The 12,200-nt window shown below is 37.1% G+C and overlaps 1 long non-coding RNA gene across 1 annotated transcript in view; it reads right to left on the reverse strand.

Moving 5' to 3' along the window:
* Window positions 1–274: 274 nt before the first annotated feature.
* LOC102501648 (uncharacterized) overlaps window positions 275–12,200 on the reverse strand; it is an 18,672-nt gene continuing 6,746 nt past the window's right edge. Inside the window, exons 3-5 of the long non-coding RNA XR_334603.3 lie at window positions 4,994–5,040; window positions 792–906; window positions 275–708 (exon numbers count right to left, since the gene is read on the reverse strand). This is a non-coding gene — a long non-coding RNA (uncharacterized LOC102501648). The remainder of the gene's footprint in view (window positions 709–791; window positions 907–4,993; window positions 5,041–12,200) is intronic.

Here is a 12,200-nt window from a genome sequence, read left to right on the forward strand (position 1 = left end):
ATGATCCCAACTTGTGTCAGAGGCAGGTGAGATGGAAAGGGTGAGATTCTCTTTCAAGGGTGCCCTTTTGTTTGCTCAAGCCCCCACCCAGAATCCTAGAGCCATCTCTTCCCCTATAGGCTGGTTCTAATTCCTCCCCTTGGAAGTACAGAGGTCAAATTGTGCATAAAGTAGATTTATTAGCAGACCAAAGGCTATCACACACTAAGCAAACAGAGAAATCACAGAGGTTCAAAGTTCACCAGTGTCTCAACAATCATCCCTGATGCTCCCTGGGACTATCAGTCACTTCCAGGGGCTGACTGATGGGGTTCCTGTGAAATCATTTGCATTGCTTCTTGCTGGCCAAGGCTTGGTCTAGTAGCACTGTCCCAATAATAAATTCCATGATGATAGTCTTCCCTTGAGCCCAGGACACATGTTCTGGATGTCCTCAAATGCCACTACTTGGTGAATACCATCCTTGCTCCTTTCTAGTTATTGGTGAAATTTGCAGTTTTATGTGTTTAGTGCCTCTCTTCAGATGCTACTTGGGAAGTCCTCTTGATCTGTTCTTGATTATTTTATTAGGCCACATCTGCTAAGCAAGAGGCCTGTCCTCACCTTTAGCTAATGGTTAAACAATGCTTTTTTATCTCTGGTAAGAACTCAGTGGCCTGTAAAAATGGGGCCATCCAGGGTCTAGAAACTAGACTATGGGAATCTTTTCTGCAATACAAAAGAGAAACAAGTTTTTTTCATAGAACTCTGTTGAATATTTGAAGTACAGTTCACCAGAGCAAGACACTCACCATTTACTGATTTCATCTTCCAGGATTTTTTAACTGCAGTTGAACACCATTACTTCCAGAGAATCAAGAAGTTCATGGATTCTTAGATCATTGTCGATTGTTACCTAATATATTACTATTAAAGAAAAGTTAATTACCTGGGAAGCAGTATAGGGAAAATCAATCTGGGGATTAGACAGTTATTTATAGGTTGAAGAGTTATTTACTGTGAGCAAATTATTCAGTTTCTCTAAGTCTCAGTTTCCTCCACTGTTAACTGGTGGTAATAGCAGATTTATTTGTGGCTTTGCTGTGTGGATGAAATGTGATTATGGATACAGAGAACTGTAGCACAGTACTTGGCTCGGTGTTCGGTAAAGGGTAGCTTTGGTTAATCACTGCCATCAATAAATGTGGTGAGAGCCCCCACCTCTGAACCAGCAGTTGGCTTATTCTAGTCACTTTCCTAGAAATAAAAATGCTGAGATACACAGCTTTCTTTCATCCACTCTCTAGAGTTGTATTAAAAATACAATTTCAAATCACACTGTTGTCCTCCAAACTAATTGAAAATAAGAAAGAAATGAATGCAATGTTTTTCAGTGAGGACCTGGGGTGTGTTTTCTTCTCTTTTTTCCTTTGTCTCCTAAATGATGTTAAACCAGGAACTTTGTTCTCCTTGAATATTTCAAATGCCTAACATTGCAAGTATCTAAGCTTTTATTGTCCTTCTGTGACCCTGTCATACTAACCAACCTATCCCATATCAGATGGAAATGAGATAAAGCAATTAATGACCACTAAGTGCATCAAAAATACAAAGGCCTTGGGACCAGCAGTTAGTGTAATGTTATGTTGCTGGACTCCCATGTAGGCAACCGTGGTTCAAGTCCTGGATCCGTGGCTTAAACTCACACTGGGCGTGTGTGCATGCATGCCCAGGATCCTGAGAGGAGAACAGAGCAGAAAGGATTTCTGATTTCTTGCTTTTTGTCTCTCTGTCTTTCTGGCGAGCACATGGGCCCTATAGCAAAAATCTTCTAAAAAAAAAAAAAAAGAAAAGAAAAGAAAGAAAAGAAAATACAAAGGACTCTGTAAACTCCAAGCGTCATTATTGCGTTCCAGTATAACAAAGAAGTATAATAAAAATTAATTTCAAAATCTTTTCACTACCATGGTCACTACTCTTTTTTGTTAACTAAAATTTACAATTACTGCCTGTTTATTCAAAGCAATGAGAGAAATCAAAATAATTCATTCATTCTCTTAAGTAGGTCTCCTAATCAATTGAACACAAAATGACTTGGGAAATATCAGCAACACATTTTACAAAGTCCATGTGAAAATAATGCTTCAAGATCACCTTTAGTTTCTTTCTTTCTTTTTTTTTTTTTTAATTTTCCAGAGGGCATGTGTGCTCATCAGAGAGACAGAGACAGAGAGAGGGAACATAAGAAAACATCACCCATGAGGCATGGTTATGCTACAATCCCTTCTCCATCTCTCCCTCCTGTTGGGAATTTGAGCACACATGCACATGTATCTGGCCTGTTTTACAAGCTGCTGGATTCTGGACTCGAACCATACACTGGGTCAAGTAAGATCTGGCCACCTTAATTGTCTGGCCACAGGCTGGTCCCACCTTTAGTTGCTAATGGTGTCACTGAATCCTTTCTCACCCTCAGATTCTATTTCTGCAGTGAATGTGCTGGTCACATCTCTTCTGCATGTATTGGTTAGCTTGTATTACTACCAGGTATACGTTCTTATGCACTGTATGTCGTAAACAGCAGAACGATTCAAAGAGGAGATAAACCAGGTAACCCTGGTTTAAGAAGAGGACAAAGGGTAAATGCATTATTGAGTTTAGAAGAAAGTATTTGATCAACTTAAAGTCAAAGCTACTTGTTAGTTTTCCTATTATAATGCCAAATGAAGCAGTATTTTAAACCAGACATGTGTCATACCCTCTATTTATTTGTGTTTTGAGAAGACACGGGACTTTAGTAAGATCCTATGAATGATTAAGAAAAGGAGGGATGTTTTCATTGGGGGGAGGATCTGAACATATTCTTTTTTTTAAAAAAGAATTATTTTATTTAACTTTATGTATGTATGTATGTATTTAAATTTGACCAGAGAGGGTCAAAATGAGAGAGAGAGAGAAGGAAAGTGAGAAAGCAAGCCACTAAGTCCAAGTCTAAGACTCAAACCATGGTCAGCCATGTGGGAGTTCAGCACCCTTAACCACCACACCGTCTGCTAGCCCCTGAACATATTCTTGACCTAGGACTCAGGGTTGTTTTGGAACCAAATTCATATAAAAATGTTCCACAAGTTTGAAATCGTCTATTTTCAGAACATTCTGTGCTATTTGTTCCTTTTTTTATCCTAACATTGCCCTTTGATTTGACAAAGTGATGTTGGCACCTGACACTATTCCTTAACTTTATTAAGTGAGTATAATTAAAGGTTATTTGCATTCAATTATTTGCTTATCTGCTTCTTTGATTGTGCTTTCTCTTTTCATCAATACCAATTTTAGCTTCATTTAATCAAAGTGGTGAAATAATTAGATAGATAAGAGATTTAAAGTAAAACTGATGTATCAACCTTGATAAGACCCTAAGGCCTCCTGGAATATCAACTTCCTCTATCACTGTTCTCCCTAAGGTTCACCTTGATTTTTATATGCCTTTTAACTTTGAGAGAGGTTACCAAGGGAGCTATTAAAATCAACATGAAATGTCAAAAGGCAAGTAAGGTAAAAATGCTTCAATATCTAATATTATAAGATAATTCAATAAATATGCAGAGCCTGACATAGGTTGAACTTCAGCATTCAATGAGAAACTGGGTCTAAATGATCATTTAAAACCACTCATTAGACAGAAGAAAAGATCATATGCTACATGCTTATTAAACTCTTAATGTAGGCATAGTACAGTCCTTACTAGATTAATAAAGGATCTGAGATCACAGGGTCAGACATAGATGGATTCTGCATATCTTAGTCCAGTTTTTAATATCTTAGTCCAATTCTGAATATCATATATAGATTCTGAATATCTTAGTCCAATTCTCTTTTTAGAAAGATACACTGACTTTTTCAAAATCAGGTAAATGGGAAAGAAAGAAAGAAAACAAGTGTTAGAAGAAGAAACAGAAAACAGTTTCCAGACTTCCAGTGAAAATGCTTTCCACTACAGATTGAGTGAAAAGGAAGGATTTATACTCTATTTCTCCTTGTGTGAGTATTAGTGTACAGTCTTTCTCTCTGTCCTGGCAAAGTCAGGTCATGGACATATGATCCAGTGACTGCTCCCACTTAAGGCTTTGAATCTTTAAGAACTAAAGTAAAAGAGCCAGTGAGATGAGGTTTTCAATGCTGTTATCCACCAGTAGCGCTGGTTGTGTCCAGTGGCTAGCATGGCCTTGTCATGGAAACTAGGGAGCAGTGGCTGTGGACTGCATCAAAGTCAGGAGTAATGTTCTAAGCCTCCTGCTACCTCCTCTTCCTAGTTTCCCTCCCTTATCCAAGCATTCTTCTCCAGACTTTCTGTTAACTCTATGAGCTTCCTGACTGTTTCCTACTAAACCCCTTTCCCTTCCCCCCTCAAAAAAAAAAAAAAAAAAAAAAAAAAAAAAAATCTAAATATATAAAAAATTGGCACCAAAAAAAAAAAAAAAAAAAAAACTCTGAATGATTCAGAAATTGGTATCACAAAGTAAGCCACAAGCGACTGATCCTCCCAGAAAATGGATAAATCAGGATAGGTGGACTGACATAAAACTTATTTTTAGAAACACAGTGGCAAGACAATTTATTAAACAATTGCCTATAGTCAAACTGGCAAGTCCAAGAATTATTCATGATTCAAGGAAAATAGTATGAAGGACATGAGGAATTCAATAACAGGTGATGAGGTCGCTGCTTCCCGTAATAAATAGCTTATGGTGAAAAAAGTCATTTGCCTTAGCAGATCTGAGATGGCCAAAGATAAATCCAGACTTTGATTTGCTCATGTAGGCTGATGAATTACAATGCCAGTAATATTCACATCACTGACAGGTTTCTTAGGTGCATATTGTGGTATTACATGGGTTAGAATGAAAGCTAGAAAACCGACATGGAAATATATGAGTGGATTTAAGGACCCTCTGAATGCTGAACCTATAATTCTTATTGAATCTCCCTTGCCAGCTTGAGAAATCTCTCCTACCTTGTCTGATGAAAGTATTCTTTCCTTGATTGAAGATGCTCTTTTACCTGAGGGAGTTACATTGCAGGTTAAGGTCAGTTCTCATTATCCTCCTCCCTCCCCTCACCAAGTCCCAAGATTGTTGGATTTTAGCAAGACTCAAGAAGGGGCTGTAAAAAAGTGAAAAGCCATAGAAGGCCAAAGAATGTCTGGATTTCTAGTTTATTTTGGACAAACTCTGGGAAGTATGTATGGGAATAGAGAATAAGGATGCTTGATCAAGAATGAGAAATGTAATTTTAGATTGGTCTGAATCCAACAATTTAAGATTCACTGTAGACGGAGCAGCTATATTGAATCCAAGGGGTGAATAAAGTATATACTCCCAATGAGCAAAACTTCAAGCAGTGCACCTCACTGCATTTTACTGCATGTATTGGTTAGCTTGTATTACTACCAGGTATACCTTCTCTTGCACTATGTGTCATAACAGCAGTACGATACAAAGGAGAGATAGATAATCCAAGTAACCTTGGGATAAGGGAGAGAAGACCTGAGGCATGGATTTGTACCAACTCATGAGCAATAGCTAATTGTTTGGCCAGATAATTAGAGACATGGAAATGATAAGATTAAAGACAAGGAGGTTTTAAGAAAAATGTGACTGGACTTCTCAGAAGGTAAGAATATTTGTATTCCTAGAAATGGTATATTACCTGTTGATGATAATATGCATAGTATTCTCAACTGGACTGATCTGAGAAGTATTTCATGTCAGATAAATTCTCTTTACAAGCCAAATGATATACAGTGATTGATAATGAGAATTAAAAAATAATAATGATAAACCTAAAAAAATGAAAAGCTATTTGATAATGATGTGAATATATGCACAGTAATTGTGCTGGAAAGAGAAATATTACACACTGTAAAGATATAAGTGATTAAATGTAATATAAAAAAATTTTAAAAAAGAGTATTTGTGCTCCTTGTGAATACACATCAGAAGGCACACAGTGTGTCTCATTTATTACTCTATTAAAAATGCTACATTGTATTTTTAAAAGAATTACCCATTTAATTTTTATTTTTTAGTATTATTATTTTTTTTAATTTTTTTGCTATGGGACATGTATGCTCATCAGAGAGAGAGAGAGGGAAAGTGAGAAACAAGCTGCCAAATATGGGACTCGAACCATGGTCGGCCATGTGGGAGTTCGGTGCCTTAATTTCCACGCCACCTGCTGGCCCCACTACATTGCATTTTAAGGACATTAAATATAAATGTTTTCTATATAAATGGTAGCTGGAAAAAAAACATTGTATTGAGAGATATGCATGTTTAATGAAGTTTAGGTATCAGCAGTCTGAAAAGTATAGGCGTACCACCAGGAAAATGCTGACTAGGGCATCATATTCCATCGGTCTCTCTATATTTTTTGACCGTCTCGTATTTGAACTTCCCAAAATATTTAGGAATCTTAGTCCTGCTCTCCAGCATAAAGATCTAGAAAGATAATAGAGTCTTCTTAAGATCAGAAAAAGGAGGAGAGAAAATAGAGAACTGGAAGAAAAAATAAAAAACTCTTTACTCTTATCTGATAGTCTTACTGTCGCAGGCTAATAAAGAAAATTTAGAATGCAATCTGTTAGTGGAAAATGTGTCCTTTTTTAGAGGAGGGCTCTTTCTTAATACCTAGAAATCCCCAACTATGTAAGTCTTGAAAGAAGGCAGCAGCTCAGTTCCCACCAGGGAAACCAAAGGCAAGCAACTTATCACTTCCCCGCCCCTTAGCAAAGAGTGCATGCGTAGACAAACTAGCCTCAGCCAATTGAATGTTCCCATCTGGGTGGAGCAGGCTGGTGCTTTAGTTGAACCCAGGTACCTTTCTCTTTGGCTTCTTTCTTTTTCTGGTCATTTTCCTTCACATGTTTTAGGAAGCTATCCCTGCTCTTAGAATGCTTAATATGCTCAATATGCACATTAATTCTCTTGGCAAGAATCTTGCCCTTAACTTGTTTGTTCACAATACTGCCAACAGCATGCTGGGTAACATTGTAGACTTTTCCAGTTTTGCCATGGTAAAATTTGTGGGTCATTCCTTTTTGAACAGTAGCCATTCCCTTGATGTCCACAATATCACCTGTCTTATAGATTCGCATATATGTTGCCAAAGGAACCACTCCACATTTTCTAAAAGGCCTGGAGAATATATATCGGGTGCCTCTCCTCTTTTCTTTGTGCTTGTCATTTTGGTTAATTACTGGAAGATGGCAGTTTCGGTCAAAAGACCGGGACTTTGCTTTCGAGAACATGACTGAAAATTCAAAGGAAAATGAAATTAGAAGTGTGGTGAAAGCAGTAGCTAAATTCAGCCATGGTGTCCTAGCCTGATTGCTCCTCCTGAAGTCTGTCCTTTTCCCCCAAAGCCTCATTCCCCTCTCTTCCCACTGACTCAACACACCAACTGACAGCCTCAGTATCCACTCAATATCCAGTGCTAGATATTGACCTATAAAAGCTGATTTGCATGGGCTACATCAATGTGGTCTCATGTCTTCTCCTTCTGGGTAGGTTTGGGAAATGGAATTACAGGAGGCAAATGGAGTGAGAGATTAGAGAAAAGCCAGACTATTTATTTTCATGGTTCTCTCCTTTTAAAGACATCTTGGGTTAGCTTGCTCTTCAATAGAAATTCACTGTTCCTCTCAAGGTAAATTGCTCTGCAATTCCTAAAAAAAAAAAAAAAAAAAAAAACCTTTTCATCCCCTCATCTCTATGGGCCAAGGGATGGAGATAGCTCACTACTGGTCCTGGGTTCTTGCTCTATGCCTTGGGATTGCCTCAATCTCTTTCTAACCCTTCAAAATTAGTTCTTTTATAAATAAACCCTTCCCAAATTATCATTATAAGCAAGGGTCATCTGTTAGTTGGAAACCTGACTGCTACGTCTTCAAGTACATTCGTTTTCTGGTTGACATTGTGCCAATGAAACTCAAGAGACTTAGCATGCTAAGAGGACAAATATGGAACAAAAGCTCAGAGTTGGGATCAAAGGTGAAATTTTCAGTGAATGTATTTAATAAATGAAACTAAATGCATCCAAGGGACCCTCTTAGGAAAAAGTCACCCATGAAAAGGCACAGATAAAAATGGCTAAAAATATCATTCAAGTCTGATTCCCAATCACAAAGGGCAATCTAACAGCTGACGTAAAAGGGGGCTTCTGTTCTCAGGCACACAATTATTAAACAGTTGGGCCACTCATTTTTATGTATCTGATAGTCATTACGCCCTCCCTCCCTTCCAATTCCTATAGTGCTATGCACGAAGTAAAACGCACATAGGTTCTTCCAGATGTCTTCCCCAGTTTTCTTTGCTGTCAGAGTCACAACTGTGCCATGTTTGGAATGATGCAGCACGAAAAAGCTATTAATCTGGCTCCATCTAGATGCACCAAATCTAACTGCAGGGCTGCCTCCAGCTTAATTATAGGAGTGTTTACAAAGTAATGAAACTCTAAAAACACAGACAATGAAATGCAAATAATGGGAATTAAAACTCTGAGGGAAAGCAAGTAATATCTAAAGACCTTGCTAAAAGCCAGAACCTATACATTTTGTATACATCACTTCATTTAAACAGCACAAACCTGCAAATTAGGAGTTATTATTTTGATTTAACAGATGAAAGAGCAGAGGCAGAGAGTAAGCAACTTGCCCAGAATATTAAAATAGTAAGTGACAGGGGCCTGCAGATGGAGTGATGGTTGGGGTGCTAGACTCTCACATGACAGATTACAGTTCGAGCCCCAGACCTGACGGCTTGCTTTCTCACTTTCCTTCTCTCTCTGTGTGTATCTCTCTGGTCAAATAAATAAATAAATACAGTTAAATAAAAACAATTACTTAAAAAAAACAATAAATGAAGTAGTAAATGGTAAAGTCGGAATTCAAAACTATGGTAACCCAAGTCAATTCTCTAACTTAGGATGTGTATTCCTCAGGGGATGCTCATGACAATTCATCTTGGTAGAACAAAATAAATACTAGTAGAACGTTCAGTTACGTTTATTTATTTATTTTCAATGCCAGACAGAGATCCAGAGAAAGAGACAGAGAAACTGCATTCCCTAGAAGCCCTGATCATGCCATAATCCCCTTTCCTCCATTCTTCCATCAGTATCCCGGGCACCTGCACATATGTGCCTGGTGTGTTATTTAAGCCCCTGGAGCTGGGACTCAAACTGCAGTCAGCCATGTCACATTCAGTTCCCTCCATACAGAGTTTAACTGCTGTGTTGCAGGACTGGCCCTTATGTTTATTTTTAAAATCTCACTATTTTAGATCTTCTATTTTTGTGTATGTTTTACAATGTGCATAATACATTAGTATAGTAATGCATGTATACAAATATGTAAATACATGTGTTGTTTCTGCTAGGTAAACTTCCTTGGTCTCTGCCTTTTTTTTTTTTCCTCATCCCTTTATCTTCTTACTGATTATGTGCACCAGCTGATAGCCTGGAGTGTTAGATATCTATCCAGGAAAGTTGATTTGTATAGGCTACATCAATGACTTCTCATGTCTTAGGGCTTTTGGTGGATTATAAATAAGGATGCGTAATCTAAAAAATTTCAAGACAGCAGTTCTGTGCTCTTTCTAAAAGCAAGAGTGTATTTTTCAGAAGCACAGACTGCCTGTGTTCAAACCTCAGCTTTCCCACATTTTTAAATGAGAGATCATGAGTAACTTAACTTCTTTGTTCTTTAGTTTGTTCTTCTATAATATGTGAATTTTAATAGTTAATACATAGAGTGCTTAGACCAATAGGAATCCATGAAATGGATTCCTAAAAACTTGTCTTTTAATACTGTGTCCTGAGTTAGTTTGTGAGCCATCTGAAATCATCAGATCAATTTCCTTATAATCACTCTCTGTCAGAACAAAAGATATTTTTCTTCTTGAAAATATTTTGTTTTCATCGATTTAAGCTTCAAGTCATTCTCTAAAATAACTTGATTCTTAAAAACAAATGCAAATTAATCTTTTTTCTGAGACTCTTTTGTGAATCCTAAGATTAAGGACTGTCCACTTCCATGGCTTTTTATCAGAACATACACCAACCTCTGATGTCTCTTTCAAAATAAGAATCAAAACACATTTTGAGCAATTACAGCAATGCTTGGCTAAGTGATCTCACAGAAAAGGAGAAGTGTCTCATTTGAAAGTCTAAGTCATGTCTAGCAATAATAATGCTCACACTAAAGCAAAAAAACTAAACACATAAAATCACCATTCCATTAGTGCATGGTACAAAGGAGCCATTCCAGGCATCAGTGTCAAGTACAACTAGGTTTGAACACTGGTTCAATATTTGCTAAATAGAATCTTTTTCAAATCAATAACATCTGTAAAGTGATTTGATAATTCCTTGCTTGCAAGGAAGGAGATCTCAGTGAGGTAGAGAACCTGATAACGCAGGGTCTTGTAGGATATTGTTAGGATTTTGGCTTTTATATTTTGGTGAGCTGGGAAGACATTTGAAGGTATTGAGAAGGGGGAAGTCGTGTTATACCTTTCAAAGGATCATTCTGGCTTCTGGGCTGTGAATACTATTAAGGCAGAAGCAAGGATATCAATTAAAAAATGTTAGCAATAATCCAGGTGAAAGGTGATGGTGTTTTGGAACAGGGAGGCAATAATAAAGGTGATGAGACATGGTGAGTTTGCAGATATTTTTTGAAACTAGAACTTTCTAAAAATATTCTTAAAGGGATGATGTAGGTAAAAGGCCTCATGCAGGGGTATCTGGATGGAAGCACAATGAAAAAACACAATGCTCTGCAAAACTAACACATGTGGGAAGGTTCCAGGTTTGTATCTAGAGACCTCCCTGAGTACAGTGGACATGCACTGGCCCATAATCTGAGTCTGGTTAGTGGACATACACTTGTCCACAATCTGAGTCTGGTTAGGGATAGATCACAGAGTCAAAATCCTGTAGGAGTGCACTCTCTCTCTCTTTCACTAAAGGAGAAAGAAATGATAATAAACTTAAATAAAAATGTCTTACTCAAGTAGATCTGATATATAATAAAATCAATAAAGGAAGACAATTATTACTACTTTATGCTCAAAACTTGTACAGTAATCAATGGTTAGCCAGTTTGTTCATGACTGGTATGAACTAAGATTATCTGACATGTATTTTTTCCCTAACATATTTTAACTTTTCCCACTAGGCAGGCAGCATATTTCTGAGAGCTAGGGTTCTATAGACAGAGAAGAGTTCAAATTCTGACTGTACCTCTTATTGGCTATTTGATCTTGAACAAGTTAGTTAATCTCTATGTACTTCAGTGTCTTTATCTATAAAATGGGGAGACTCAATAACCCGACAGAGTTCACTGAGGAATTAATGAATATGTATGCATGTATGTATAGTACTTAGAACTATGCCTGTCACATAGTAAAAGCTCATTAAATGTTAGCTAATGTCAGCTTCTATGAAATTTTTTATTTATCTTATATTTTAGACCTTTTGCATTTTGACTTGAAAAAGAAAGTTGTGTTCATTGTAAAAACTTAAAACCACACAGATATGCATGACTTAGAAATTAGAAAGCTCTTCTAATTCCTCCAGCGGAAACTACTATTAAAGTGTGTAGTAAATATTGATCCAAGTTTTTATCTGTATGTATAGCACACTTATTTTTATATATATAATATATATAAAGTTATTTTGTATAAAATGAAAAAAAGCTATACATACTATTTTGCAGCTCATTTTTATCACTTAAAATTTTATCTTAGATATTTTGCTATATAAATATACATAAAACTACCATTGATTTTCTGCTTTTATTGCATATATTTAAGGTGTATGCTATGATGTTTTCATAAATGTATGCATGTGATATGAATACCAAAATCAAGTTAATTAAAATATCCATGGTTGGAACCAACAGTTGGCATAATGGCTATGTTGCTGGACTCCCATGTAGTTGACCGCAGTTCGAGTCCAAGACCCAGCAGCTTAAACCTACACCAGGCACATGTGTGTGTGTGCCCAAGATCCTGAAAGGAGAATGGAGAAGGGTTTGTGGCGTGGCCCCATCCCCCCTGGGGGGATGATTTCTTGCTCTCTGTCTCTCTGTCTCTCTCTGTCTTTCTGGCAATCGCATGTGCCCTATAGCAAAAACCTCTCCAAAAAAAAAAAAAAAA

The sequence above is a fragment of the Tupaia chinensis genome, unplaced genomic scaffold (genome assembly GCF_000334495.1).
Source record: "Tupaia chinensis unplaced genomic scaffold, TupChi_1.0 Scaffold000248_2, whole genome shotgun sequence".
In the NCBI taxonomy this organism is placed as follows: Eukaryota; Metazoa; Chordata; class Mammalia; order Scandentia; family Tupaiidae; genus Tupaia; species Tupaia belangeri.